We start from the raw sequence: 25,811 nt of genomic DNA on the forward strand, positions 1-25,811 counted from the left end.
TCATATAATAAAACATGGCTGTGAAGTCTAAAAGAAGAATAGATTTCAATGTCTCAAATATAGTGTCTTTTGAGCTAAATATTCTGCAGAAAATGTAAATTGCAGGTTTTTTTTCTTCAACAATCATGACTTTTTTCCTCTGAAAATACCCTCCTCTTACCTTAATTCCCTTTAGTATTTTAGGATATAGGCACACAACAATTTTTTAATCCCTTCAGAGAAAGCAGCTTTCTGTCTCTAAAGTTTCATGTAGATTCACAGACTTTAAGGACAGAAGGGACCATCATGATCATCTAGTCTGACCTCCTGCACATCACAGGCCACAGAACCTCACCCATCCACTCCTGCAATAGATCCATAATCTCTGGCTGAGTTACTGAAGTCTTCAAATCCTGAGAATCTATGTCCCTTACATATGAAAATTGATTTTTAAAACATCTTTCTTGGTTTTAAGACAGTTATGCAAAATTATACATAGTAGGGTAAAATAAGCAAAACAAAACAAGTAAACTAGTTACAAAAAGTATTACATAGCCTCATGCCCACACTATCTCCATTGCAATCTCATCTACTTCTCACTGCAAGTCTACAGGAAAATAGGCATGAAATAATTTTTCCCCAGACAACCTGACATTCTTCATTTTGTCATTATCCTAATAAATAAGATGTTCATATGAGGCAACTGATGCCAGGTCAATATACCAATCTTTCTAAAAAGGGCCATAAGAGTTTTTCCATCTTCTCAGGATGAATCACTGCAAAACCCAGGGGAAATGCAATTCATTTTTATAAAGACTTTTTAGTCCCATGGACTGAAGGAAAAAAACTACACACTTGGGAAATGTAGGGCCAAACCATGCATCTTTGATCACTGCAAAGAGGGGTCCACCATGTATAGAACGCCCTCATTGTCTGTGAAAGAGGGCTCAGGCATCGTCATCCCCCACACACATTTGTTCTCCTACAGGGTTGGGGTAGAAGCTGAGCAGGTTGGAAGAACAGGTGGACTGAGGTAACCCATATTATTCCCCCTCTCTACTGACTTCAGCGCTGAATTGGGACCTACAAAAGAGGTCTCAGGTGTTCTAGACAAGCAGCAAGACAGCTACCTTGAAGTCATATGCAAAATCTCAGCTGTTAGTTGCTTCTTGAGCTAAAATAATTTTGCGAGGTTGTGATGGTAGCTGGAAAGACCTGTGGGTAAAAATCCCCAAGAGGAACAATCTACGCCAATTTCCAATTCTCCCAAAAAAGGAACCGTATTTCAATTTTTATTTTAGCATTCCAGACTTCAGAGTGATGGTTTAATTCTGGTAAAACATTGATCTATTTATGACCCAAGTATCATTGCTACAGTTTGATACTGGGTTAAGTAATTGTTTTCATTAATCCAACTATAAAGTTTCTTCCATTCTGAAACGTTCTACCACGGAGAGAGAGATTCTTTTAGAATGAGGAATACAGCTGGATCTGGAGATTTCTCCTCACCACCAAGCAGACTTTAAATGTGACTACTACATGCAGGACTTGGTTGGAAAAGGGGCAATTTCTCGGAGCTTCTAAATGTATTAGAATAAGAAGTGAATGAGTAAATCCAAGAAATGGAGCTAATTGTGAAAGTCAGTTTGCGGTGTAACAGTTCTAGATTAGGAAGACCTAACCTACCTTTTGTTTCATAAACATCCAAACTTTATAGTTTAAATCTTGGTCAATTCCTTTTCCACAGTAAGACTATGATCACATGCTGATTATTATTATTATTTTAGTAATTGTGTGATTTTAAGTGGCAGGATAAGGGCCTGATCCAAAAAATATTGAAGTCAATGGGAGTCTTTCCTCTGATTTAAATGATTTTAGGATTAGCCCTACATAGGCTGTTTATTTTCAGAGCTACTAGAATTTTGATTACATGAGAGTTTGACCCCTAGAATGAGAACATTCATTTGTTCGAGTCCATACATTGCATATTCATGACTGGATTATCCAATAATATTGTCCTTTCCTGTATTTTCTAGTCCCTTGTTTAATAAAAATGCCCAAGTACATAAAGTCAAGTACATATGGAAGATCTATTTAGTCAGAGATGAGAAATTATTTTAAATAGGAGTGTGCTGGTGAAACTCAGAGGGGCTCAGACTCCTGACTTAGTTAGGTTTTCCTGCTGCATTACTCCATTAAGTGCTTGAGGAGGCAAACACAGCTTCTGATCTGTAAATTCCCCACCACCTTCTTGCCAAATTAATCACACACACACGCACACGCACACTGTTTTTTCTCTAGTTGTCGGTTATTGTGCTTTTATGCTTCAGAATAAGTTCCTATTGGCTAGCATTATACTAATCAATCAAAAGTGTGAATTCAGCAATGGTAGCACAGCTGTAGTCGATATATTATTAAGATCTATATTAATTCATGTAGTTTCTCAGTAAAAAGCAGAGCAAACTAATCTACAAAGTCTGGAAGCCAATTAACACAAATTTATTAAGAGGTTTTTAAAGCAGATAAAATAGTTTTATCTGCTGAAAATATTCCTTATTCAAATATTTTTTTTAAAAAAAATCATAAAAATAAGTATACAGGACCAGCTCATACGAACAAAAGTCAGGATTTCTCAGAGCTAATGCTGAAAATCCAATTCTATGAGCACTGTGATGCCAAGATACTGAAATATCTATAGATTAAAGTTATTTAAAGGCAGAGTTTCATTTCTCTCGGATTTTCTGATTTTCACTAGTTCAGGATAATTTGAGGTTAATGTTTCCATATATCTGTGAATTCCCATTTTTATGGTTGTTTAAGAATAAAGCAGGAATGTTTATCCTAATAGTTATGCAAACACATGAGGACAGATTTTCAAGCTTTGTCACCTGATTCCCACCAACTGAGATTCTGGCCCATATGTCTATATATAAAGTATGTTTTTAATACTAAAACTTTTTACATTGCTTGTGTTTTTTAAAAAATGGGATATTCAGTTTTAATTACAGGAAAGACATTTTAATAAGTAGAGATGTTTATAAACCATGGAGCAAGAATATTAAACTACTTATTTTTCCACTGTAAATAAAACACGATATTCTACTGAATAGATGACTCTTCAATATGTGAACTTTCAGGCTGACTAATACATTTCCCCTGTTTTTACACAAAAATAACCTGTTTTATGACTAATTAGTCTAATGAAGAACTCTACAATCTTACTGCATCCTTTGTGAGAGAAGGAGGCGGTACAGTGATGGCTGCTACAAATATGCCAACTTAAACTTAGCAAAATAGTTACCTCTGTACTTGCAGTTTTAAATAGTACTTCCTGATACTTCCTCTATGGAAGACTCTTAACTGAAGTAGTTTAGGTGTAAATACTGACATTAACTAGCTCCTGAAAGAGAACTTTTGCAGCCAGCCTAGATAAGATGGAGAGAGCTCGTAGATGCCACAAAGGGAGAAATGATATTTTGATCTAAGTATAAAATTGTTTCTGAAAAACAGTTTTGAACACAAGGAAACCAGACTTGGTGAAAATCTTATAAACCTTCAAAAGCACATGATTATTTTGGCTGTTAAAACAGTAAAATAAAAGTATTCTAAAAACCAAGCTAAATGTAGCGGACATTTAACTTCAGATTTTAACTTTGTTGTTGTCACCTTTCTCAGCAATGAGCTGAAACAAAATCCAGACTCCAAACTTCAGGAAAGTGTGAATCAGAAAGTCTATACAAACTCTGTGACTCAAACTGGGTACTGGGTTGTACCTGGAATTACTACAGATTATACGAAAAAGAATTGAGACCTACTGTAGGTATGCAACTAGTGCAAAAGACTGGAGCTAGTTCATGTTACGAACCATAGACTTAGAGCCAAAGTTTGAGATGAAACTTTGAGATGAAACTTTGAGAAAGTTGGAGCTGCATGAAACCAGTCAAATCACAACCAGATCAAAGGTTTGAAGACATATTGTAACACAGAGAAGCAGATGGAGGGTCGCCCCTGGAAGAACGCAAGCCATTAAACCAGAGAGCTGCATCCACATGTGCATGTTCCTTTACACAAATCAAGCAGAACATCAAATACAAAGACAAAATCAGTGCTTCATTGCTGTGCACAGCTGGCTCACAGATGGAGATGCTTCTCTAGGCTGAACAGCACAGTTGCTTCTCTTAAACGGATGGTGTGGCCTGTTGCTCCTCAGGTTACCCATGCCCATGTGATTCCTCCTGTTGCTTTTCTCTCTGAATGTCTTTCCAATATAGTACCCCCAAAAACGTTCGGCCCAAGCCATAGGCTTTGTTGGCCTATTGTTTAATGTCGCTACCAATGGCTAAACTCAAAGATTCAGGGAAGCTGGGGTAACAGAAAATTGCTTCACGAAAAGGGACTTTAAAAAGGTTCCGAAACCAGCATTACACTAGCATCCTTTTTGTTTGATTTTTGTGCTGCCAAGCTGAATGGTGGCATGGTGTCCCTGGACTGGTAAACCTCAGATAACATGACATAAGCCACAAGCCTAAAGGATTGAATCTCAGTCAAAATACTTTATGGACTGCAAGATAATTAACCCCCGCACTTTCCAATTTGGAAAAAGTATCCTCTACCCATGAGAAATGTGTTTTTGTGTAAAATGCCAGAATACCACAAAAAGCTGCAGAGAAATCACTTGACCCTAAAAGAAAACGCTGAAATACAACTTAGCACTACAAAGGACCCACCAGCGTTCTAAGAACTCCCTTCACCCTACTTCAACTCCCAAAAGATGTTACATTGTGGTACAGAATCGACACATGCACTGGCCAATGTGTATTACACCTTTCCTGCTGTGTCACATCTACATGTTGTGATGTATTCAGAATAACGAGAATGGAGAGCCAATGTGTTACCACTCTGCTTAGCAAGAGGGAGTACTTTGCTTCTGCTGAGCTGTGTGTTAGTTCCCTGACACCTGTCTGTCTGCCTTGCCAGCAAACTCTTCAAGACCCTGCCAGTTTAAATCTTGCCGAGAAGGTAACACCAGTGAATCCCGTTTCCCAGAGACGTCTCCCTGCAGAGTCTAGTCCTTCCCATGGGACACACAGAAATTAAGTTTGCTGTCTCCAAAGGGCAGCGCACACACACCAGCCTGTAAGGTTAGCTGAAGACTTACATTTCACTTTAATACACAGCACTGAGATGATTTTCTAACAAAACTAGCATAAGTTTATTAACAATGACAGAGATTTAAGTAGTACTAAGCAAGAGAAAAAGACACAGGCATTGCTACAAAGAAAATAAAACAAAAAACATACTTTCTAGTAATTAAAACAAACTTACCAAGTTCCAAGCTTGGCCTAGGCACTTTTCTTATTTACATTGAGTTGCTAGCATCCTTAGCCCTCCAGTCTAGGAGATCCAACTTTCACAGCTCAAAGGGTGTTGTACCCTATTTCCCCATCAGTGATGGATAACTAAAAGGCTTTTTTGCTCCCATTATGTTACCCTAATTTTCTGTCTCATGAGCCAGGAAGGCTTCCTCGGGTACAGATTCTGTCCCCTGGAATGACTGTGAAATGGTCTTTTCCCCTACTTGATTAGCTTCATGACTTTGTTTAACTATATGTAAATGTACTTTCATTGTCCTCTGCCAGTAACCAAGCTTGTCAGACAGGTAAATACAAATTCCTTTGTCTAGGGCAGTCTGGGCTTTGCAATGCCACACAAACACATTTTAAGAACATATTTCTAGCACACATCTACAACTTGTACACAACCCATATGTACATTACACAAAAATTTTTGGACCATCAGTTTATACCTGGTGCCTTATATGATACCTTCAAGATAGATATTATGATAAAGTGTGTGTCACGCTGACTGGAGTGGCTCACAATCAGGAGTGCCTTTCTCAGGGCAGACTGTCAGAAAACAAGGACAGACACCCCAAACTGCTGGTATGTTCTATAATTAGATTTCACCATACCAGTAACAAATGTGATCTCCTGGATCACTCTACCAGTCTTACCATGGAGTCACAGACAGTCCCCTTAGCCTTTCCAGTCTATCTTGCCACCCAAACAAACTGAAATATTTTTTAATAAAAGATTATTTAAAACCTAAAATCACACTATATCAGGGTTCTCCCAGTCCTAAGAGACCAGTTACTCACCCCCGATCAATAGGTACTCCAGATCTTACACCGAAGACAATGGTGGCAGCCAATTCTATAATAAACTAACTATACTATTAGCTAAGAAAAAAGAATGAGAGTTACTGAGAGGTTAAAGCAGGTAAAATATATTGTGGTAAAGTCAGGCCAGATGGCCACAAAGGGGTATACCAGGGCCAGTATGTGAGCCCAAGAATGCCAAAGGCCCTTTTTCCTGCAGGTAGAGGAGAGATTACTGCAGGGCAATTAGAGACACCTGGACCCAATGAAGGGCTACTCCAGGTGTACTTAAACCCTGCCTTCCCTAAAGGGAGGAGGGGGAGCAAAGGAGGAGGAAGCTGCCAGAAGGTTTGTGGCAGCTGGAGGAGACACTTCCCCCGGCCTAGGAGACGGTGCTTCTCTGCGGCCAGAGAAGCGGAGGAGAAAACCCTTGGCCCTAGCCAGCAGGAGGAAGCCCAGCAAGGTACCTCTCCAGGCCCTAGGGGCATGCTGAGGGGAAGGGACAAAAGATTTGTTCAGTCTGGGGGCAGAGTTACCGCAGGCCCCACTGATAAAGGAGACTGCTGCCAATAGGCGAGACAGGGGTACCACACCACGCCACACCACGTACAGGTAAATCACAGTTTGTAACTGCAAATAGTGGCAGTGATGTAATAGACTGTCAGTTTGCCAGAAGTCTTTTTAAGGGCTACACAGAATAATTCTGGGGATCACTGTCTTCTCATTTAGTGATATTGTCCTGCAAGAATCCAAAGAGACCAGAAATAAAGGATTTTTTTTTAATCTATATTTCTATCATCTCACAAAAGACAAGCTGACAGACTCTCTACCCACATGGGCTTTCCCTTTGATGATGCATAAAGAATGCACTTAGACTTTTGACCTCCAAGCATATACATAATGGCCACTTACTTGAAATTAGCATTTTCTGTTAAAGTCCATATGCCCTTTATTAGCAATTTGTAAGATTTCTTTGGTGTGTAATTTAATTAGAAGGGTATTTACCATGTAAATCTTTGCTATTACATTATGATAGGAATAGATAAGTGAAAACAATACTAATAACATTCCTCTAGTATTCATGAAGTTTAAACATGTGAATATACACTTATACATCTAACTATTACTTTTGATCTATACAAGTGAATTGACCTGAATAAACTCTATCATGACCTGGTCAGCCAGCATCACAATGTGTTGGGACAATGAGTATGTCAGGCCTGATGTGAGTTATAGTATGGGGTGTTGGCATTGAGGGCCTCCCAGGGTCACAGATGTATGTCTGTTAAAGCCTCACTACAAAGCTTTGTTGTTTAATACTAGCTATAGACTCTTGCTTTTAGTCCTGGAGCCCCCTGGCATTGGCCAAGATAACATTCATGGCACAATACATTAGCAGAAGGAGCACTGAAAAGAAGCACACAGAGAAATGGATTGTACAACTGATTGCAACTTAGTCTAGATTTTTGCTGATGTAAATTATTCCAAGGGTATCTTCACCTATGCATTCAATTGGGAGCTTCCTGCTTACCTGTGAATTTACACACATTTCAACTGCATCAGAAATTCATGCTAAATCCAGCATTCAGAACGACCCCTGCAAGCACCTGGGTACAAACTGCAATCCCCCTTCACCCACATGGGGAAGGGCAGGCAGCAGCATGATTGATGCTCCCCTACAAGGGATCTACCAAGCACAAAAGCTTTAATTTATACCTGGGATTCTGCAGAAGCCCTGTTGGCAAAGGTTACCCAGGATATGGAAAACAATAACTCAATGGTCCTCTTTTGGTTAGATAAAAAAAGACAATGAAGACACTTTGCCTACATTTGAATCACTATACTCATTTCCTCCACTATAATGTAAACCATAACATTTAAAGAGAAGCATATACAATAATTCATAAAAATACATTTTAAATGATCTACAGGACTGATGTACTCCCTTTGGTATGGAGCTTCTTTTAGACAGACAACAAATACAATAAATCCCGAAGCAACACCTGTCCTGCCCTCATGCCCTTTTCCTTCCTTGGGTAATCCTCAAAAAAGATATGGCCTTGAGCCCAACATACCCATAATATGGACAAGTTCAGGGTCTGCTGGGCCAAGGAAGCAAGCAAAAAGTCAAGGATGCTTCACTGAAAATACCATACCAAACAGCAATCCATCACTGCAAAATGAAGAGTTCTAGTTTGATCTGCCGTGGTAGCACACAAGGATGAAGGATCAACTGAAATGTCTTTACAAGGCAGAGGGCAAATGCACATACCAACATAAGAAGAAAAGCACAATCCAAATTAAACCATTTAGCAGGTTAAATAAGTATAACAACAATCTTTATTATTACTAATAAAATTTTGGATTAAACCCATTTTATAGAAGTGCATATCAGTTTTCCAACTGCTTGTAATTATGTAAAAATGTATTAGGCTTCTATACATTCCCATGAACTAAATAAAAGTAAACAACAAATTGTTTACATTAATATCATACATTCCAATATTAAATGTACAATCTAGGTTTATCGACAGGATGCGATTCAAAGAGCAGTTTCAGGAGGACTATATTTTTCCTTGTTCACTTTCAATTTATTTTAATTTCTTCTTGTTTATTATGCTTTAGACAAAAAGAGTTTTTATCACTGCCTTATGTGTAAAGCAGAAGAAACTACAGCTACTGATTATCTGTAGGGTATTTTGTTTCTTTTCAAAATAAAATTACTTATGGGTAGAATTTGTTATAAAAGCCTGGAGAACAGAAATTAAGAATTAAATTGAACTTGATGCTCAAGGAGAAAACAATTCAAAGTTGTAATGCAGTTAACAATATGCTTTATTCCCCCTTAAACAATCATGTGCATTGTGGGGATCTTTTCACACCAAAGGCTAAATCTTCCCAGCAGATCTCAGATAAGCAGCTCAAATAAAGGATTATCTTGAGGGCAATGTAGAAATGTTGATCAGCTGGATGCTTTCATTGTGCAAATAAGGATTAATGTTTCCAGAATACCACTTATTCCCACAATGGGGCAAATGAATTTCCAAAAGAAAGTAAAAGAGTATGTATTTGCTATGTGCAAAATAACATTTTTAGCCCCATGTATCACTTCTTAGATTCAGGTTTTCAAAACCTGGTTGAAATGAAGCCCAGTTTAGGCAAAATGTTTTTACATCTTTTAAATGCATTAAAGCACTACATTTTGATTTAGACAGTCAGCTCATTTGTCTCATTGCTTTCAGCTCATTCTCCCTCCTGATTAGCAAAAGTAACCCTATTGAATGACATGGAAAACAAGCAGGATAATTAACAGTTCCTTCACTGTGAGTGACAGAGGTTTTTCTCAGCACAGTAACAGTACATTGCCTGTGGTTTGGCTATAGTGTTTTCTTCAACAAATTGTAAAGAAAAAACTCTCTGGGAGCTTTTGAAAGCTCTCTGCTATAGCCTTCCCTCCCCAACAACCTCAGAGCCCTCATTGCTCGAGGACAGACTTCCAGCTGTGGCGTTCTCTTCCCAGATCTCAAGGAAACAAATTACCTTCTCCCTCCAGACATCCTTATTTGTTGTTACAGCTCCTTCTCTATACCACTTGTCCCTTCCTCTGCTACCCAATTATATACTCCTCTTGGCCATCTTTGGCTGGCCCCAACACCCTCTGCCACGAGATAATGAAAGCAAGTAGAGCACATCAATTCAATCCCAGTGCATAGGAACCAAAAAAGGGTGTGTTATATTCCTAGCATTCTACCTACAATGTACTATATATAGCGGATAAGCTGTAGACTGGTTACTGTTAGGGAAGGTTAGTGACAGAGCACTTTGGCACTCTGACACCAGTAGCCAGGTGAGACCTTGGAATAGTCCAACTCCCTCTCTCCTCTGGGTGTCCAGGACACAGAAAGGGTGTCTCAGTCCTTATGATTATTTAGGATAGCAGTGATAACAAAGCTCCTGGAGTTATAAATACTGCAACTTCAGCCTAAAAAGCAATTATTAGAGTGCAGTCTTATTTCTGTATCGACCCAAAAGATGTCAGCACTGAACCTACTTGTTTTGCTAAGAACGTCACAGAAAGGTTAAATGGTAACATTTTAAAAAAGCACCAAGTGACTGACTTAGGCTAAATCTCACTGGACGTCAACACTCAGCTAGAAATAAAGTCCACATTTTTAACGGTGAGGGTATAATTAACTATTGGAAACATTTCCCTAGAGCTATAGTGGACTCTCATTTAGAATTTGGACATTTTATTGACATAGGGTTATTATTAATCTGTATAGGCAATTTTGTAAAGAAAGTCGTTTCTCTCAAATAGTTACAAATTACAATTATTAAAATACACCAGTAGCATCATAGCCCAACAATTAAGTTATGAATTAATACATTAATTATCTATCACATCCATTAACATTTTGGCTTAATCATACTAAAATGCATCTGGTTTTGTTTTTTTTTTAATTAGTTCCTTTGGACAGTAGTCACCAGACTGATTCATTCTTTACCAGATTATTTTAGCCATTTATTTTAACCCTGTTACTGAATAAGTGACTGTCAGTTACTTAATACATCATTTAATATAGATGTTAATTTAGAATAGGTAAAGAAATCCATTTGATCAAATTTACCCCTCATTTAACTTTTAAATAGTCTATAAAATGTTGCATTAGGAATCTATATGGCCCATTTTTTTTACAGTGTGTTTCCAGAATAAATTTCATATAACCATTATAAAAGATCCTTTAAGGGTCTTATTCAAGTGAAGTGCTGGAGTTCAGTGATGGTTCAGTCAAAGAACAGCAGCATAGGTGTTAATTCACCCTTTCTGTCCTTTGAGGAGAACAGAGAACTGTGAATAGTCACTCTCCAAGGCTCAATTTAAAAAGCCTGGTGGGGCTATTTAAATGACTATTTTCTTTAAATAACCAAGTTAATGTAACATTAAGGTTATATTTAATGCAAAATTAGTAAATGGAAAAGCCAAGGTTCATCAACTTACTCTCGTTGAACATTTGTAATATTTGTGTTTTGTTTTGAATTAGTCATTAAATGTTGTTCTAAATATCTACACTACATGCAATGTGAGCAAATAAATATTATGGCAAACAACTCTGGCATTTCTTAACTTTGTGTTTTAGTAATATATATATTATATATAAAACATTGCCTATGCATGCTTTATTAATTTAATTGATTTTTAATTTAAATTAAATGCTATCTTATCTTTCTGGACATATTCCTTCACGTGCTCACTCATGCTGATCATGAATACACAAACTCACAAGCAGTCCCATTGACCCCTTATTTGAGGGCATAATGACCGCTTATTTGGAGGAAGAAGTGATTTGCAGTATCATACTCTCAGGCGTGGGCTACATTACCAATTTATGTCAGTATAACTACACTGCTTGGGATGTGGAAAATCCACACCCTTGAGTGACAGTTATATGGACCTAACCTCTGGTGTAGACAGTATATCAACGGGAGGGCTTCTGCTGTCAACCTAGCTACTGCCTCTCATTGAGGTGGAATACATATGCGGCTATGCTGCTTCAGTGCTGTAAGTGTAGACAAGCCCTCAGTTTTCAAACACTTCAGACTCCACTACAGTAGATTTGGGTACATGCCAACCATTGTTTAAGTGATGTGTGCATTAGCTGAAGCATGGCCCTTCATTAGGATTCCCTTCCCTTTAGATCATGTCCTCAGGGGTCCACTGCTATAATAATGACCTGTCACTGAGCACATCAAGTACCAGAAAGGCAGTAGTTCTGCAGCTAAAATTAACCAAAACAGAGGCACTGAACAATCAATAGTGTTCTCCAGCTGAAGCAGATCATGCATAGCTGAAGCAGATCATGCATAGAAGAGCCCCAGTGTTAACTACAGTATGCCATTACAGCAGTAAAAATAAATTTTACATCTCTCCAGCAGAAACCAGGAGAGTTGTGACCTTCCACTGAACTATTACAACTCCCTGTAGCCAATCTGAAATTACAATACTTTAAGCATTTCAGACTTACTATAGACCCTTACAGCAATTATCATTAGCTTCTGAACATGTCAATTCATACAAATACAGTCATAAGGCATTGTTCTAGTTACCCCCAGTTGATATATATATTTCAATATAAAGGACCAGACTGTGATCTCTTTATTTATGTTAAATAACAAGGTCTTCAGTGGGACAGCTTGTGGAACAAGGTAGGTGTGCACGCATGCATGCACACCTCTCTCCAAGACATATAATAAATTAAAAAACCACACAACAATTCAGTGTGCCCTCTCTGTAAACTCTGTTGTAACATTATGGATGAGAAATGTTTGGTATATTCTTGCTTTCCATGCTATTGAAGTCACATTAATCAAAAAAGAAACCTACTCTGATGCCGCAGAAGTGAAAGGATCTCTAAAACGGACTTTTTAAATATGAGACAACAATTCTGGCTTGCAATTCCCAAAGTCTAAGGACTACATAAACCCATAACAAATCAGTAAAATCTACATTGGAATTTGTGTCTAATCATCTTACATAAAGCGGTTTCACAGCACCAAATACATTTACTTTCAAAAAGAGCCCTATATATCACAAAGTCTCATTAATTATGTTTTTCTCTAATGTATGTCTACCTGCCTCCTCTCTCAGCCCCAGTAGGAAAGGGATGTGGGAAGCCTTGTAACCCCTTCCTCTAAAGGCATGGGAGGGAGTGCAATCAGGGGTAATTCTCTTGCAAGGTATAAATACTCCCAAAGTCCCAGGGTGGGGGGAAGAGGAGGAAATACCATAGGTGCTGGAACTAGCGGTGCTGCCACACCCCCTGGCTTTGAAGTGGTTTCCATTATATAAAGGGTTTACAGTTTGGTTCAATGGATCTCAGAACCCCCACTATAAAAATTGTTTCAGCACCCATGGGAAACACCCTGCACTCACTTGTCCGGGGAGCTCAAGCTATTACTGTCAGGAAAGAACAGATTTTTTCCTCTACCCCCAGGCCGCAGCATCTTCCCCATACACCATAGACCCTGGCTTCTAGTTTGCCTCAGCTCCCATCTCTCTAGTTAGAAGGGCCTCCCTGAAACCAGCTTCCCCATCAGCCCAATGGCCCTTAACATCTTTCTCTTTTTTCACTCTTCAAGGGATGCCAAGAAAGTACAGCACATTAATTTATGCTTCTACACTGTGCAGACCTGTAGCTGTTTTGAACCGGTTTTTTTTTTTTTTTTGCTTTTCCTATAAAGTGATGTTGAAAAAGTTGTTTCCAGCTAACTGTTATCCTTTCTTTATTCACCTGTGGCCTGATTTTTAAAGGTGCTTACTATCACAACCTGCCCAGCCCCCGTCTCTGGAAGGATACCAGTCTGTTATGCGTGTACCCAATTGGTGAATCCCATGTGCTCCTAAGCGAACCGGATCTAGGCAGACTGGGGTCACTGTTTCTAGCTCTGGGTCTCTAAGGCACACTCCCTGGGATAGACCGCATGTCTGCCACCCTACCTTGGAATGTGGTGCTCCATAAACCAGCAGCCTTAGACACCAAAACAAGTGCCTTGGCCTTCCAAGCTCCAGTTCCTTATACACATGATGGTTCCTTGATGACCATCTCATTGATAGTCCTCTCTAAGGTGTCCCAAATCCCTCCCTGGCAGAGCAGTTTCTGGAATGGACTAGCCTTGTCAACACAGAACACAAAATGGTACTTTGCACACAAAATAAGAAGCTCAAAATAAAGGACAATACAAAATGGGAATTCACAATCTGCCAGAGACATATCCCGCTATCAGGCTGAGCACATGTGGTTTCTCTTGACTTCAGTGGGATGTGTGGGAGCTCTCCACTTCTGAAAAGCAGGCCGCTACTGTCCTTTATCAGTAATCCATACACTTTCATGACTGGCTTGTACATAAACAGCATTTCCTAAAAAGAATTTTGACAAAAGTTTTCTGGGCCAAATGCAAGGCTGGTGTCAGTGGAGGCAGAGACTTCTGGCCCCATTTCTTCAATAAAACACTGTATGAAGTCTTTGACAAAGAATAAAGAACAAGAGCGAATAGAAACTGGAACATTTGATGATATGAGGTCTATTTGAAAACTATTAGGATGGATATTTGAAGGCTTAATCCATGTTTTTTTAAACTAGAAAATATCCAATTTACTAGCCATCATGGGTGGGTGAGGCTCTCTCATATTCCTCACCACTGACGCTGACTCAGACTGAGTCTGCAGGTACATAAACAGCAGCCCTTCCCCCCTTAAAGATTATGATTCTTCCCCAAAACACCTTCCAACAGAGTGAAGATAAAGCAAGGACAAAACAGTCACCCCAGAAGATGTTGACTGAAAAGGTAAGTTGTAGCACTGGGAAGGAGATTGCATTTATGGGATTTGCTGTTGAATGGGAAGTTGGGGTCTGTGGGAAGGGAGTAATTTGTGGGGGAAATTTTCACCTGCGGTTTGTCAGAGAGAACATCATTTGGTGAATCATCAGTGATTTCCTGTCTGAAAAATGGCACAGTCAGAGACAGGGCCTTACTGGAGAAGTAAGGAGATCAGCATACGTAGGGGCGCATGGCATGGGGAAAAGAGGAGGATAGAGATTGCAGTTTCAACCAGCAATCCACAGAAAGCCTGCAGGCTGAGAACACAGAGAGCAGGAACAGGGTTGAGGAGGTTTAGTATAGGAGGAATATGGCTGGGGAAGCATTTCTGGTACTAAGGATACTATAGGAAAGCTTTGCTAAAGTGGTATGTGCAGTGCTGAAGTGGCTATGGTTGGTCCCCTCTGCGTGGCACAGAATCCTGTTCTTCAGTAGGGTCTCTCTTCTATGACATGTGCTCAAGCTAGGAATCTTCAGCTTGATCCAGGTTAGAAAATCACTGTTCCATGAGGGTGGGCCAAAAATTTAGTCAATGGCTCCAGATTTCTGCCTTGACGGCTTCCCTGTGATAGGGTCAAAAACACCTTTCTGGGTAAGGCAACTGTGTGGAGCGTACTACAATAGGCAGCTCTCATGCAAGTTTAGAGGTGGAAATCAATTTGATACAGACATATCCTACTCTTTTATGAGGGCTACTCACAGTAATGGGGTCAGGACAATTGAGCCCTCAGCCATCTACTAAGTTGGTATTTTCAAGCAACATTTCATTTGTTTTATGTTTCTTTCCTTGACCTTGAGGCAACAGACCAATAGGTACACAACTTTTATCACTGCATCTTATACAAGGTTTGATCAGTGAAAATGCTAGTTTGTACAACCTAGCAGATAATGATACAGTAACATTTTTTATTTCAACTAACAGAATTTGTTTTGAACTCCCTCTGTCCAAATTTGAAAGTTCACCCACTGCTATTTAAAGTTATAAAAACAACAATGTTTCCTTGCAGCATGTAATTTCTAGGTTATCTTTCAGGGAATCTGATATGAAACATTCTCTCTTGAAATTTCTGAACAAATGTTCAAACTCAAACTCATTAAGGAAGCTTATTATTTTATCTCCAGTATGGCAAGGTCCTTTGAGAAATTACTCTGCTCTTTTCAGTCATCACTCTACCTCCTCCCCATGGTAACTCTTATGGAGGAACACAGGCTTTTGGGATCAGACTCTGCTGCCACTGAAATCAAGGAGAGTTTTGATACTGACATCAGCTAAAGTAGAATTAGACCAGTAGAGCAAAGACAGTCCTCATCTACTCATGCACAACTCTCCGTCTTCAATGGCACTTGTACAAACTTGTATCTGAAGGAAGGATTTGGCTTAGTGATTTGCTTATTGACTTTGTCACACGCAATAGCACTGAACACACAGAACTTAAATTTTAACAAACACTTAAATATTATCATACTGGATCTGATCATGGGCTACATCAGCTCAGGGGGAAGTAAAGGTGGCTTTAAGCCAGCTAGCAGCACAAAGCAGTTATAGTGGATCACTGGATGGAATTCTGTCCCCTTTCAAGTCAATGGGGGAGAGAGGATTCCAGTACTTCATTAAAGTCAGGATTTCACCCATTATTTTAATGCCTTCTTACTGTTCTTTATGAGTTTTGAATTGCTTTCTATTATGCTTGTCATATTTTTCCAAGTTGTTGAGACCAATATTTAGCAAAAGTGATCAGCATTGCTTTCAAAGTCACCAACCAACTCAGTAATGAACTGGTAGATATTAGAATTCATCTATATTTGAATGAAATAGGTTAAGCATTCTCAGTTTTACTCCTCAATTGTTGACTGAAACTCACTTCACCAATATGAGCCAATAGACATACACCTACTACATAAATCAGTTAAATTGCAAATGAAATAAAGTTAAATAAAAATCTTACCTTAGTATTTTCAAATTTCTTGCCAAGGGACACAACAGACACTTGCTTGCATGTGAAATAAATCATTCATTTGTAAACATCTTTCAACTTGCGTCGTATCTCCTTTGTAGCTTTCAATGCACTGTGAAGTGAGTGAGAGAAACAATGACAAATGTCAGGTAAGAGCTAATGTTTTATCAAAGCACAGAAATTATTTTTATTATGTTGGTTATTTTCTCATTTTAAAAAGGCTGATATAAATAGCTTAAGGCATCAAATGTATTTCATGCTAGACATTTTTAATAGACCTTTGTAGCATCAGAATTCTCAGTCATCAAACAAAAATGCCAGAAGCTACAGATTTGCAGCTTTTAAAAGGGAGTTTGAATCCAGATATTTTTTCCTGTAGCTTCCTTGCTCACAAATCCCTCAGATAAACAAAAGGACTGTTCATCATAGAAAAGAAGAGTCTGATCAAGCATTACTTGCACATCCAACATTCACATTAGCTTCATAAGGAGTTAGATGCAAAGGCTATGCAGAATTTTGCCCAAAATCCTTCTGCATTTAAAAGTTTATTACAAGTCCAGACCAGTGGAAGCATAAGCAGCAACATAGTCATTTTCAGCTACAATATATTCTGGCCTTTGTTAAACAGTATTTGTTTAAGCCTTCATGACTGGAGTACAGTAGAACCTCAGAGTTATGAAAATCTTGGGAATGGAGGTTGTTCCCAACTCTTAACAAAATGTTATGGTTGTTCTTTCAAAAAATGTACACTGAAAACAAAAAATAAGCCAAAATATATTATACCACCCAATACTAGCGCTTAGACTACACTAGGTGGGCTTAATTCTGTTACACCAATGCTCTGTTACATAAAGGGGCTTTAAGGTGAGAGAAAAATTATATCTGCACTGTCAGAGTGGTTTAAAGGGGCCTTAGCATAACAACATAAGGACCTATATCTGTAAAGTATCATGAGAATAGAATGTGTGAGAGAATCAATATACATTCAATTTTTAAAGTATTGTCATATAGATTTATTGTGTATGTATTATTAGGTAATAAATTATGGATTGCAGTTTTACATCTGTCCCTATTTTTCATGTAACTAAACAAGTCAGAGATGCTCAAAACCTATTAGGTTACTGAGTCTTCTCCTCATGGGATGATTTAGTTGGGGTTGGTCCTGCTTTGAGCAGGGGGTTGGACTAGATGCCCTCCTGAGGTCCCTTCCTACCCTAATCTTCTATGACTCTATGATTCCACCAATGTAGGATTATTTCCTACAAGCGTATTTCTCAATGTATTTGTGTCCAGTATAGTTTCAAATATCCTAAGCAACAGGGGTTCCACAGTTTCTCTTGAGAGACTACTCCTAACAAATCTCACTGTCATTAATTTTTACCCGACATATTCTGCTTAAATGTTTCCATTCGACCATGGAGCTACAGTAATTTAGCAACTGTGCTAATACAGAATGTACATTTTGATACTTCACGGTCAGAACAACTGACTTGAATAGTTATGGGCCAAACTGTGGTATTCTTACTTGCAATGAGTAGTACTTTAATGCCAAGTCAAGTCAAGAGAACTATTTGCAGAGTATGATACCACCAAACATAAGTAAGGGATGGCAGTGAGTTCCTGTGGATTCCACAGCCTGTGCAAATCCTCTGGGATCTGCAGACTCTTAAGACTGGCTCTACGCCTCTTTCAAAATTGGGAGGTCAAGCTAGCTCTCTCTGATAGATCCAGGTTGGGGAAATCTCTGGGAGAAGAATCACACAGTTTTTCCCCCCACCCTTGCAAATTTTACTAGGAAAATATGTGATCTGGCAACCAGACAGAGAGAGTTTTTGCACCATCCTAAAGAATTTTCCTCCTTCCATGAGATTTACAATCTTAAGATATTTATGAATGCTTATCAAATACTCTTCCCTACCCTTATTGACACATTTAATTTTTTGTAGCTTCTTCTGAGAAGTCAGTTCTTGCAGACCTTTCTTTATACCAGCTGTTGTTCTCTGAATTCTGTCCAATTTGTCAACACATTTCAGGTATTGAAATGCATAATGGAACAGAATATATCCCTGTGTTCACACCCTACACGCTAATGTAACAATTTTTGTACAAGGCATGTCTTGTGAGGTATCATGTAAAAACTCATAATTTGCTGGTCAGTAGTATCATGGCAACATGCATGTAGCACTGTGAAGATATAAACGTAAGCTGAGATATAAAATATAAACATAAGCTGAGATCATGACTAAAAGTATGTTTTCCAGAGAAGTCTGGGGAGTAGCCAAATGAGATCCTCTGAGACAAATGGTAAACTGACACCTCAGCCAGGTGTAAACAAGAATGATGGACCAGTACCTGATAAGTTGCCATTATTTGGCAGCAAAGCAGGTAGAGCCAAAAAAAAAAAAATTTTACATTTTAGCAAAGAAATAGCATGGAGTTCCCTTCCACATAGACAGCCTGTAGCCTTGATCCCAGCAGGAAAGTGGAGACGGTGATTTTCAAGACCTATACACCCTTTGCAACACTTTGTAATATTGAAACAAACAAGCAAAATTAAAGACCCATCCATCCCCTAATGCATTACGTAATTTATAGACCCCCCCCCCCCAATCTCTTCGACACCTAATTTGACAACTTCCTCCACTTGATTTATTACTATTTACTATTACACTTTTTAGAGTCAGTTTTCAACGTCATAGCGCTCCTACATATGGCACTTTGAGTTCCTTGTTCAAGTATGAATTTGAGAGGCACTAGGTCAAAGGTTCTTCAACTACAGCACACAAAACAAATATAAATTAGTATAGTCTGACAACTGCTCAAGTCACTGTATCCAATAATGATGTCATTCAATTAAAAGAAATATCAAATTTGCCTTAACATAACCTTGATATTTATTAATCACAGTTTTATTAACTCCTTGAGATCAAATCCTGAAGTCTTCACTATGGTCCTGATCCAGCAAAGTACTTAAGCTTGTGCCTAACTTTAAGCATGCGAGTATTTCCATTGAAGACTAGGAACATGCCTGAGTTCCTTGTTCCTGATGTAGGAATCACAAGAGGGTTTTCCTGATTAAAGTTTAAGGAAAAATTTCCGGTTTGGCTCCAGGTGCTCACAGATTCTCTCATATTTATTTTACTAGAGATTGAAGTTATATGCACTGAACAAAAAATGTTCTCTTTCCAATACTGATATCACATTTATTTCCGTCCTGCAGGCTTCTGCAAATGTCCAGGACTGTTCAGAATAATTGTCAGGAGTTTAGTAAGTTCATTAACTGATGCCCTTAACACTCTACAATGCATATTGTTCAGACCTACTGATTTGTACAGTTTAATCATCCTAAGCATTCCCTTTACCTGCTTTTTATCAACAAGTCTTTAGAAGGCATCAATACTTTCTCCCTTTTCTAGTTTTGTTAAAGAGCAGAAGAAAAACAAAAGCTGAGTAGATCAATCACTTGAGAATCATTGTCAATTTTATTCTCTCTCTCAGTTAGTATTTGACTTCCTTTCATTCTGTTATTAGGGACAGCCCTACTATATTCTGCTTTTTTCTCTCCATTGCTTGAGTACATAAACAACAATTATAATACCAAAAAGTAATTGATGCTCTTTTCTAGTAGAAGTGAAAGAATAACTGCACACACAGTGCTATCGTATACCGGAAACACATTTTATGTTGGAATTTTCTAAAAGGGACATACTCCACTATAATGTTAGGTTGTGGGACTGGAATTATTTTAATAATTTGAATGCTTCGTTATGCTGCCAAGCTGCATGTGTGCCAATTTTATTAATTATGTGGTATATCATGTTCATCCATCTTACTTGTTTTCATCATGCTCGAAAAGAAATACTGAGATACACAAATGAGCTTCAGCATTTATCCAAATATGTTCTAGCGCTACAAAATATGAAGAGTTTTTTTTGTCTCATGTGAAATATATTCACTACCATTTCATCATGAGAGCCCTGAACCTGTTAAGCAAATGCTATATTCTTGCACTGACTGTTCATTATCTTGTGTTCAGTTTTAGCCGAACTATTCTTTCCAACCACAGACATTTATTCATTATTTACAGCAGTATACTCATTTTGGTTTTATTCCAAAATTTGTTCCATTTATGACTAAATAGTTGTAGATCTCCAAGGCTAAAATGATCGCAAATGGCCACTGATCTGGTGTACCTCAGCTTCAAGATGCCCTAACTTAGCCCTGCAGAACTGAGTCCCTACAACTCTAGTTGAAGGCAGTGGGAACTGCAGGTGGTCAAGCACCTCTGAATACCAGGAATTAAAACACATCTCATCTTTCCCTTTGCATTGGAACAGGAACAGGGCTTGGAATCCATTTTTAGATTATGTTTTTAAATGGAGTTCAAACATAGCTTGAACCCACTACGACCGAACGCACCCCTCTATTCACACCCTATGTGGTACTGTAATAATCTTTGTACAAAATATGCCTTCTGAGGTATCATTTGAAAACTAATAACTCACTGGTCAATATTATCATGGTGAAAAGTATGCAGCAACGTTGTGTGTAAAGTATTGAAATTCCCTCTCTGTAATGTTAAAGGCACATGTTCAAACTCATGTAGCACCAATTAAGGCACAACTAGTCAAAGAGGAGGTCTTAAAACAAAGGGATGTGTGGTTACTTCAATTTTCACATAAACTGTAAATGGAGTCCTCAGACAAGGAGAGAGAAAAGAAAAAAAAAATCTGCATCTTGGCACACACAGATGAAAGAAAACTCTTTCAAAGAACTCTTAAGTGCTTTTGAAACTTAAACCAGTACATAAATTACACACAGGCCATTGACTATAGCATTATAGCAACAGAGCTAAATGCTTAAAGTATGTGAAAGAAAATGAAGCAGAATCAATATCAGAGAAGAGCTCTGATCTATGTCTTTTTGTTGCACGCATATTCACACAGGAAAGTTGGCACAGCAGCATTTCTCAGACTGTGATCCATGGATCACTCGTGGTCTGTGGAGTACTTGCTGGCTCTCCTCATTTCCATCTGCTAAATCACATTAAGAGAGACTGCTAAAATTCATTTAAAATGTTCCTATTACTTATTTGAGTAAAGGTATTGGTGATTGTGAATAGATGCAAGATAGTGTACAATCACAGACAGGAAGGGAGGTGTCCGTAAGACAAATCTGCTTATTAACATGTGTCCACACTATGAAAATGTCTCAGAAACCCTGGAGGATAATAAAAATCCTTCCCAAGCATTCTACTCCCAGACTAGTTCCAATATAACTAAAAAACACATGGTTGTAGTTTTAGTTCTCCATCAATTCAGCCAATTTTAGAAGGAAACATAGCATTTCAGTCAAGACTATAAAAACTGCCCTAGCTACAGTATGTTTGACATTGTCTCAGAGGAAAAGTTCCAAGTCATTTGAACTCTGCTCTTCAATAACTCTTGGATAAACACCCACACGATCTTGTAGACACATACAACACCCAATGCAAATGTTGTTCCAACCTTGATTACTTCACCAGAGCAGAAACTAAACATCGTCTTTTAACATCTCAGAATTGGAGGGAGGCAACAGTCCCCCCCACATGAGTCCAGTAATGCAATCACTGGCTTCAAACAACCCTCTCCCAAACTCCTTCTGATCAATTACATCTGCCCACTCCTTATCTTTCCTCGTTTCTGCCCCACTCAATGCCCATGAACACACATCACTCCCTACTGTTGCAAATCCCTTTGCAACTCAAAACCCTCATTTCCACTACCCTACCTCCACTTCTGTCCCAAAAAGCAACACTCACTATTAGCTTGTATAATTTCACACTTCTTACTTTAACACCTTTCTCCTTTTCTGGTTTGCTGGAAATAATTTAAATGCCCCAACTCAGCAAATATAAATGAATTACTATTCTATTTAGGATCTATCAGTCTTATCCTCGTATCTAACTACCTAGCATTATCATCTTTATTTACATGAGTAAACTGATGCTCAGAAAGGTTAAGTACTTACTAAAGTCAGGCAGGGAGCTAGTGACAAAGCTGGAAATAGAATCTGGATTTTTGACTACCACTTCCTGTTCTAACCACTGTGGTACACTTGACATCATTACACTACTATAGCACACCTGAAAAATCAATATTTACATATAGAACCAAATTCTATCCTCAGTTACCTTTCTTCATTCCCAGGCCCACCAACAGCAATTCCAGGCCCCAGGGCAGAACAGTCAATGGCCCCCCTAGAAAGGGATGGCTGAGGGCCAAGTGGGCTTCTGCTGGAAGTTTTTACTTATTTATTATGTGACATGAAGGTCCCCAGGTGGCTGAGGCGGCGGTATCTGCACCTCAGCTTCCTGGTCCCTTGGACTCTCCAGGGAGATTACTGATGAATCTGGGAAGCTGAGGTGCAGATACCGCCTCTTCAGCTGCACGAGAACCTACATGGAGTATAATAAATAAACTCAGCTCAGGGGAGGGGCGGAGAGCGTGAGCAGCAGGGACCTCGACGGAAGAGGTGTGGGGGAGAGGAGGATGCCTAGCTATCCTCCCATCTGCCTGGGCCCTTTTTAATTACCGGGCCCCTGGGCAATTGCCCCCCTGGTCCCTCCCATTGGTGGGCCTGTTCATTCCCACTAAAATAATTGCTACTGCATAGAATTTTGTCCTTGGTCCCCCAACACTGTGCATCTATGAATTCAAGGAAACTTCTTGATGTCAAAAAACAAGTAGGCAATATTGATTTGTAGTCTATGGACAAAATTTGAAAAAAGGATGCTTCTATAAGGTGCTCTCCACCCAACAGTGACAATGATCTCATCAAAATACAATAGACCAGGTCAATGTCTCTTTTCCATTACAGTTCAATAGGCAGGACATTAATTAAGACACCTCTCAGAAGAGTAGTCTTCTGATTTTGGATAGTTTTCATCATAAAAGCACAATGCTCCCTACACATGGAGAGAGCTGAAAATATCAGTAACACAAGTGGCACAAGAAGCCAGCTATTCAGCATCCAGCTTTGATAAAACTGCTGTTCTACACCTGAATTGTTACCATTTAGTATTTACTCTGGCAGCATTTTTAGTGCTGTAGGTAGTAAGTGGAAGACATGTATAATCTCATGTTCTTTAAAATAAATCTAGAAATCCAACTTGGTTACAAATTTCCCCTTTTGACTAGTTGGTCACATTGACAGGAAAATGATTATTATCAGAAATAAAAACTGGACTCTTAACTACAGGATATCTAAAAATCTCATTGCTGATGTATGGCATAAATCAAAGTAACAACTACACCATATGAGCACTCTATTCAGTGAGTTTACACTTGCTTTTGAGTTCACTTACTGAATTTGGATTTTTTTTTAAATGAGACATTTATAACAATTCTGTTTTTATTAAATTAGTCCGCTTCTCTTCCTTGCATGTCTATTTTTTACCTGCATCAGATGCACAATTATTCCACAGTTTGGAATAAATGGATTTAGAAGCTCAGTCACCTGTAACTTCTGTTTTTCATAATCCACAGGTGTGAATATAATGTGCAGGCTGGATCTGCTCATTTCATTGTTTGTACTTTCATTTTCCAATGGATTTCATTGTCTCCCACTGGACAACTGCAACACCACACTGTAAGCCCAAGAAAGCACTTACAAAGTTTAAATGAGGTAGCCTATAAAAACATTGCTAATAGCATGGTAGATTATGTATTATTACAGACATGTCAACTGTCAATATCATCAAGATATGAGACACTGGACAGAAATTCTAATTGCCAGTTCCAGTGATCCCAACTGTTGCAATTTAATTGTGAATCTCAACTTAAAAAAAAAAAAAAATTGACATTTCTCATGGCTGGGGAGAAAAGTCTGAAAACATGACCTGAATGCACCTGAAGACCCAGAAACCAGGAGGCAAATAAAAATAAACTCAAAATTTATGATTTTTTTGAAAATCTCATGATTTTTAAGTCAATCTCAATTTTGGGAGGCCTGTCCTGTGACTTTGGAATGTTTTAAGTTGACAATAGCATTTTCATGCTCTGGGAGTTAAAATAATTTTCTCCCTTACTACTGGCTTTTTTACTATAGTATTACAACCAACCACTTGGATTGCCTACTATATAAACCACTCCCTGTGAGACTATTCTGCTGTACTGATGCATGTGAGAGCTGTCTGCTGGCACAACAATGTGGATGCAAGGATAAGCCACTTTGGCACATGCACGGAGAGCTTGCGAAAATTGAAATGCAGAACATCATTTTCCTTTCTGCGTCCAATTATTCAGTTGGTCCACTGACACTAGCAGGCTAGCAGCTGCTGCATAAAACTAGTTGAAGGTATGAGGAAGTGGACTAGAATAGATCCTCGTCACAAACACTCATGAATATTAGGGTGGTAAATAGGGAGTCAGCACAGATAGGCTGGTAGCATGGAATAGACTATTTGGAATGGTGTGTCCTCGCTCTCACATACACACAGCTGCACACAATTCAAATTCAGCACATAGGATACAACCTCAGCTGTGAAATGTGTAGCTCAAACCAGCAAGGATGTACATACCAACCAATACACCTGCACAGGATTTTATTTTCAGATTATAAATTTTAATTCATTTTTTCTTTGCTTGTTGATGTTAATATTCTCTGGAGTTTGCTTTTCTAGTTGTTTCATTAAGAAGTTCTCACTTGATACAAAAAAAAAAAAAAAAAAAAAAAAAAACACCAAACAGTCCTACGGATGGTCCAACAAGCATTATTTACAAACTGTAGGAATGTAGAGCAACGAAGTCTATATACACAGGAAAGAACAAGTCCTAAATGCAGACATGCTTGGTGTAGCTGGTAGGGCATGGAATGGGAGTCTAAAAACCGGGATTCCATACCTAGCTCTGCAACTGTGGGAAGCTCATTTCACCTCATTTCCCTCTGTATAATCGGTATAATGATTCTGGCCTTTCTTTGTAAAATTTTTTAAAATCTCTGGATGAAATGTATAAAACCTAAGCTGAATACTGACTAAAACCAAAAAAGAACAAAGCAGCTGCTTTTGGTATTAAACAACTGACAGGTATTTTGAAAAGTTCTAAGTAGAATAAACTGACAGAAATGAACATCTAATTTCACCACTCTGAACAAAGGCAAGTGCCATGGTAGAATACAGTAGTACTTCCACTCCAACACATCTCTTTCATTAGCCAAACTTTTTCAAGATATTGACTAAGAAAAGGAATCAAATAATTGATTACTATTTGTATTGTGGTAGTATCCCAGTCAGGACTCCATTGTACTAGACAGTGAATATACAATGAAAAGACATTCCCCAGCCCAAACAGTACACAATCTAA

General features: G+C 38.5%; 1 protein-coding gene across 6 annotated transcripts in view; it reads right to left on the minus strand.

Moving 5' to 3' along the window:
- The window catches only part of GULP1 (GULP PTB domain containing engulfment adaptor 1), a 253,662-nt gene that overhangs the window by 151,077 nt on the left and 76,774 nt on the right, over window positions 1-25,811 (minus strand). For all 6 annotated transcript variants that reach the window (XM_067549053.1, XM_067549051.1, XM_067549050.1 and 3 more), the window contains exon 2: window positions 16,459-16,579. The gene's annotated coding sequence lies outside the window, so the exon portion shown is untranslated. The remainder of the gene's footprint in view (window positions 1-16,458; window positions 16,580-25,811) is intronic.

Source organism: Emydura macquarii, unplaced genomic scaffold (genome assembly GCF_026122565.2).
Source record: "Emydura macquarii macquarii isolate MOO-44397 ecotype Brisbane River unplaced genomic scaffold, CSIRO-AGI_Emac_v2 contig_1253, whole genome shotgun sequence".
NCBI lineage: Eukaryota > Metazoa > Chordata > Testudines > Chelidae > Emydura > Emydura macquarii.